At 31.7% G+C, this 6,699-nt stretch overlaps 1 non-coding gene across 1 annotated transcript; it reads left to right on the top strand.

Moving 5' to 3' along the window:
* Positions 1-3,916: 3,916 nt before the first annotated feature.
* On the top strand, positions 3,917-3,988 carry Trnam-cau. Its single transcript has one exon. It is a non-coding gene; the product is annotated as a tRNA-Met (tRNA).
* Positions 3,989-6,699: the final 2,711 nt, after the last annotated feature.

Raw genomic sequence — 6,699 nt, 5'->3', positions numbered from 1 at the left:
ATAAAATATACAGGGCGTTCTATTTAAATTAAATAAGTTAATGCCGTTTAAAGCTAGTAATTATTTAAAATAAATTTTTAGACACTCTGTATAAGGTAGTATAATTTTTATTATTGCGACACAATAACTGACCAATAAATAAACTTCAGTAAATATTTAGTATTAAAAACTTTGATATCCCCGGAGAAAAGAAGCCTTAAAATTTATACTGCAATTTCGCAAAATTGAAAATATTTCAAAAACAGTAAGGTTTAAGTGTAATAAACCTTAATGAAATTTACCTTTATTTTAATCGTGAAAACTAAAAATGCAATAATATATAGGGCGTTCCATTTAAAAAAATACAACTTTGATATTTTTTATTTATTTGGGACACTCTGTATCTTGTAAAAATATTTTTAAATTGTAGCTCTAATTTTAGTCCTTCAACGAACCCAAGACTTACAATTTGTAAAAATCTAGTCGTTTAGTTACAATACTCCGTGTCGTATGTGGTGAACAACCCTGTATAAATGATGTAACTAACCTTTTGAAATAACAAGGACTTGGTTTTATAAATAATAATAAATGAAATTTAATAGTTATTTATGGTACTAGTGTGTTATCTTACATATAAATCACGCTGGGAAATGGTTAGGGCTAATTTTCTCAAGTGACTTATACAGGGTGAAAATTTGAAAACGAACAGTATTTAATATCGCCTCTACCGATGATAGTATGAAAATTTGGCGAAACAAGTCAATTTACATATCAAGGGGGACAATTTTTGAGGCATTTGTTGTCGTGTTACTTTCAACCCCTTAACCTCCAGGGCACCTACCCCTAAAATTTTAAATAGCAACCCCTATTTCTTTTACCATTTTTGTGTTTCTTATAGAATTCTACATAAAGCATTATTTTTTTGAGAATTTTATAAGGAACACAAAAATGGTAAAAGAAATAGGGGTTGCCATTTAAAATTTTAGGGGCACCTGCCCTGGGGGTCAAAGGGTTGAAAGTAACAGGACAACAAATGCCTCAAAAATTGTCTCCCTTGATATGTAAATTGACGTATTTCGCCAAATTTTCATACTATCATCGGTAGAGGTAATATTAAATACTGTTCGTTTTAAAATTGTCACCCTGTATGTTGTAACACGCGAGCGCCATACAAAATTCTATCCAACAACAGAACTGTTACATGTCCAATCTCTAAAGAATAATGGATTTAAAAGCATCTACCAATTTTACTTTTATTGTTGCGAATTATGTGTTATTATTTATTTTATATGCATGTATGCCTGTGAGTAATGTTGATATAAGTAGTGGCTGTTTAAAAATAAAAATAGATAAAATAATTAATGTCGAAGTAAAACATAAAAATGTATATTAATAGCAATTTACTAAATTTAGTGTATTTTTTTTTAAATTAAAACTTATTTGTTAAACTAGAACCAACCAGGTTCATTAAATGAAAGCAAAAAATACCTCGTTTTAGTTTCTTTTTTCCGCTACACTTTTCTCTAATGATTTAGGTTGCTTGCAGCTTAACTAGAAAATTCCGACGTGCCCTACCAATTAGTTGATTAAGCCCGAACATCGATTTTGCAATAGGAAAACAAAAAGAAGACCGGAATTCGATACATGGTTACCGGTTACACAAAAGCGTTAATAAAATCAGCCACAAGCTGTTATCTAACTTGCATTATTCGTGTACCTATAGCTCCGTTTTAAAATTTGTTGAATATTTCCCAACCACCTCTAATAAACTGATACTTATGGAATGCGTATATGGCGCCACCTACTGGATACGGGTATAGATATATGTATGGATACGTGTATATAGCACTGGCGTCACTGGCGTCACTGGTCGTACTGGAAGCCAGTTGAAGACTGGCGTGCCAGTTATACTGGCGCCAGCTACTGGATACGTTTAAGAGATCCAGTAACTGGCGCCAAAGGCCTCACTGGAAGCCAGTGGAAGACCGGCGTGCCAGTTGGCGCCAGCTGCTGGATACGTTTAAGAGATCCAGTAACTGGCGTCACTGGCGTCACTAGCGTCACTGGTCTCACTGGAAGCTAGTGGAAGACTGGCGTGCCAGTTATACAGGCGCCAGCTACTGGATAGGTTTATAGAGATCCAGTAACTGGCGTCACTGGTGTCACTGGCGTTACTGGCGTCACTGGCGTCACTGACGTCACTGGTCTCACTGGTAGCCAGTGGAGGACTGGCGTGCCGGTGATATTGGCGCCAGATACCGGATACGTCTAAGAGATCCAGTAACTGGCGCCAATGGTCTCACTGGCAGACAGTAGAAGATTGGCGTGCCAGTGATACTGGCGCCATCTACTGGATACGTGTATAGAGATCCAGTAACTTGCGTCACTGGCGTGAATGTTATAAAGAATAAATACTGATTAAATTGTCAGCTGTTTTGTACTTGACGTGTCTTGAAGATCTTATCTTCCGTAGTAATGATACTGTTTCTGGAATGTCAACTTGGTGTAAATTAAATAACCTAAAATGTAATACAACGAAATCACTTGCAGTACAATTTGCCACAAAAAATAGAACAACAGTAGTTTAAAGAAAAAAAAAATCAATTGAAAACATTGGTAACACAAAATTTCTATTCTTTTCAAAAAAAAAATGTTTAAATATTATTTGTTAAAAAGGACCAAATAATATGATCCTAGTATTCAAACTACATTAATTGACTGTTTACGTTGAATAATAATTGCTCCAAATACTAAAAAGCTGAATTTTGTATATATATTAGACAGTGTGGTAAAAAGTACCATCTTTATAATTTTATTTTTTGACGAATGCTTATTTATAACAGAGACGTTAATTTTCATAACTTATTATTATATTGATTTCTGAATCAAATCCACATTTATTTAGAATAATTTATTAATTAAAACAGTATGTAATTAACTAGTTTTTGGAAGGGAATGATGGTGGTATCTTTATTTGGTATACTCTTTTACAATAAGTAATTTAAATAGTATTTTTTCCTTTTGTAACAAATGGGCTTGCAATATTATTATTTTTGAATGGTATTTTGAACATATGTTGCTTTAAAAAAATCTAAAATGTCAATATTCCATGGGTTTAGTGATAAATGAGGTCTAAATTATAAAAAATGCATTTTCTACGAAAACTTGAAGAGATAGGTAAAAAATTGTATAGTACAATTTGATAGACAATTAAATTTTGCATCTGAATAACGTAAAATATACAGGATGTTCCATTTAAATAAAACAAGTTACTGTCGTTTAAAGCTATTAATTATTTAATATAAATTTTTGGACACTTTGTATAAGGAAGTATAATTTTTATTATTGCAACACAATATCTAATCAATAAATAATCTTTAGTAAATATGTACCAACCTAGTATTAAAAACTCTGATACCCTTGGAGAAATGATGCCTTAATTTTTTTACTGCAATTTCACAAAATTGAAAATATTTCAAAAACGGTAACGTTTAAGTGTGATAAACCTTAATCAAATTTACCTTTATTTTAATCATAGAATCTAAAAATATAATAATATACAGGGCGTTCCATTTAAAAAAATACAACTATATTATTTTTTACTTAATTAGGACACTCTGTATATTTTCAAATTATTTTTAAATTGTAGCTCTAATAGTCCTTCAACGAATCCAAAACTTACAATTTGTAAAAATCTAATTGTTTAGCTACAATACTCCGTGTCGTATGTGGTGAACAACGCGTAGAGGTGAGCCACTGTGGAGAAACACCCGGTATATTTAAATTTTTACAAATTATTTTCCGAAGAAACATAGATTTCGATGAATTTTATGATTTCAATGATTTTAGAATCATAAAATTACACATTTAGTTAAAACATAATGTATAATCTATGAAGTTTCTGAATAACACCGCGTTTTTCGAACTGTCTCCTACAAGCAGAGTGGCGCAGTGGAAGCGTGCTGGGCCCATAACCCAGAGGTCCGTGGATCGAAACCACGCTCTGCTAAAACTTTTTTATATTTTTTTCTTAAATAAAAATACAAAAATAATTAATTTCTAACTCATTTAATTTGCATATCATTCTAAAATGCCAAATATTTACTAAAAATCAGAGATTAACTTTACCATGGCTTGATTAAGGTTTCTTTATGATTGGAATGAAAAAAAAAGACGTCTAACGACGTTTTTGAGAGGGGAATTGGTTGTATTTCATTTCGGATTGACCGGATCTTGTTAAAAAAGTCCCGGCGTTCCCACGGGACCCGAGCTAACAAGATTATTCAGGTTTTATTTCTTGTCTGGCGATGTTTCTTCCAGTTTGGATAGATGGCGTAGGTTGGGCGTTGAGGAAATACAAGGAAAATGAAGGAAAAAGTGAAGGAACACGTATAAAGATTTCGTTGATTTTTCCAGTTTATGTTGTAGCGGTAAATTTGTACAATCTGATTATATTTTATCAGCGTTGGAATTTATTTTATTGGACTCTCAAATATTCTTTATTAAATTGAATCAAAACAATATAATACAATTTTATTTAATGTCATTTTTCATATTATTTATATCTTTTTTTTGAAAAGATTTTTATAGAGCTTGTAATAACTTTGTGGGTAAAAGTTATTATAAGTATTTTTACACAGGGTGTTCCCAAAAACATGTGCCATCTCTCGTGGGGAGATTCCTCCCGTAAAAGTAAGATTTATTTTTCATATCATTTTATTCATATCAACATAGGTCCGATTCTGCTTTGTTTCGCAGCTACAGGGTGTTAAAGTCTGAATAATCTTTCGATTTATTATAATTTTCTTCCAAGTGCTTTTAGAGATTCGATTGAAATTTTGAGGGTAAAAGTTACTTTAAGTACTACATATTTTAATGCAAAAAAAGTGTCGATAAATTAATCAGGGACGTGCATATGAGTTATCACTGGAATATTTTTCAAGAAAAAAAAATGTGCGCCACTGACTTTTTTTCTTTTGATAGCAAAACTGTGTAGGCCGTTTAACGCAAATTAAAAGTTATCTCTTGATATTTTCTCGAATTCGGCCTAATTGATGAGATAAACGCAATTTTATTAATCACAATTAATAAAATTAAAATAAAATTAATAAATTATACCGGGTGCGTCTCAAAAGTGGCTTACCACTATAACTTTTTATTTTTTCAGTTAAAAAACGAGATTTGGTATGCTAGTATATGACATAAATTAGGATTGATTGACGTATTCAATTGTTTTCGGTCACTTCCTGTTTTACCGGAAATTACTACAACTTTTGATTTTTAAATGGCACCTATTTTTTTACTTTATTCGATAGAAAATGACACTCTAAATAGAATGACATATCCTATGTCAATTTTTGACATTTTCACATATGGTTTATTTGAAATTATAACTTGCGGTTATAACGAAAATTTGACTCGAAATACCAAGTGTGTGGTATCAAATTATTCGTAAAAAATGCTTTTTCCAAATGTTATGCTAATGAGCCACACTCGTTCCGTTTGAGAAAATTGAGATATTGAGATATGTTTAAAAATACGATTTGAGCATTTTCTAACTGACCAGGACAAGACACTAGAAACATTAGACGATCAAATCTATTTTTGCAAGTCTCCTTGATTAAGAATTAGTGTTTTTAACATAGCCATGGCACTCTAGATTAAATTTTAAAATACGATTTTTTATTAAACGAGAATGTAAAAAGTTGACAAATGATATGTCATTTTATTCAGAATGTCATTTTCTAACGAATAAAGTAAAAAATAAGTAAGTATACAAATTTATCCCAAATTTATGTTTAATAGGTATGAGATATGAAATGGTACAAACCTACATATCATTCGATCAGAATAAATATTATAGTTGGGGGCCCGGTTAGAGCCTTTGGTATTACAACAGCAAAATCAAACACTACACAATACACCAAAACACTTTACTTTTACGCTGGACGCATCAGTTTTAATCATCTGCTGAGGCGATGCTAACATGGTTAGCGAAACGCTCGTCCAGTGCAAATGTAAAATGTCGTATGTATTGTGGTGAATTAGACTTTTATTTTGCTGCTAAATGTCTAGCAGAAAAAATATATACTTTTTCATTTATTTGTTCACTAAATGTAGGCATGGCATATTATAGTATTGGCAAAAGTAAATTTTGTGAAAACAAGTCAACAGTCCATCGATATGAATATGCAAGTAGCTTTAGATACTTAAACAGAATTAAAGAAGTTTTTGACAGAAATTAGAACCGACAAAAAATTTGACCAATTTTGTAAACGATGTTATGAAAATTGCCGAAAAATCAGATTTTGAAGCTGAATTTTAAAATTCCTCAACCAGACCCCCGACCCTAAGTGTTGATTATGAATACGATGGCAATACTATAAATGGTAGTAATTGACAAGTGAAAGCGAACTATTTTTTAACTATTTAGGAAAATACTATATCTAAAAATTATATAAAACTGGAGAACATGTGTCCGAATTTGAAAAATAAAAAAAATAGTCATGTGGAATAACGACGACAAAAAAGGCCCTTCATAGGTTTCGCACACAGGCGCTGCCAGGAGTAGGCGCGCCCCTGTTTCTTGGTATATTTTTTGGTCCCCGAACTCTGTTGTGGATTATTTGCCATGATGAGATTGAGTTAAAAAAGCGCGGTTCGATATTTTACTGTTGGCGTTTACGAAAAAGCTTTTTATAGGGAAAATACCCGAAAAAG

This window comes from Sitophilus oryzae, unplaced genomic scaffold (assembly GCF_002938485.1).
Source record: "Sitophilus oryzae breed Bouriz unplaced genomic scaffold, Soryzae_2.0 scaffold_1427_pilon_pilon, whole genome shotgun sequence".
NCBI lineage: Eukaryota > Metazoa > Arthropoda > Insecta > Coleoptera > Curculionidae > Sitophilus > Sitophilus oryzae.
The sequence above is the reverse complement of the archived record's forward strand: the minus strand, read 5'-3'. Positions and strand labels throughout refer to the sequence as shown.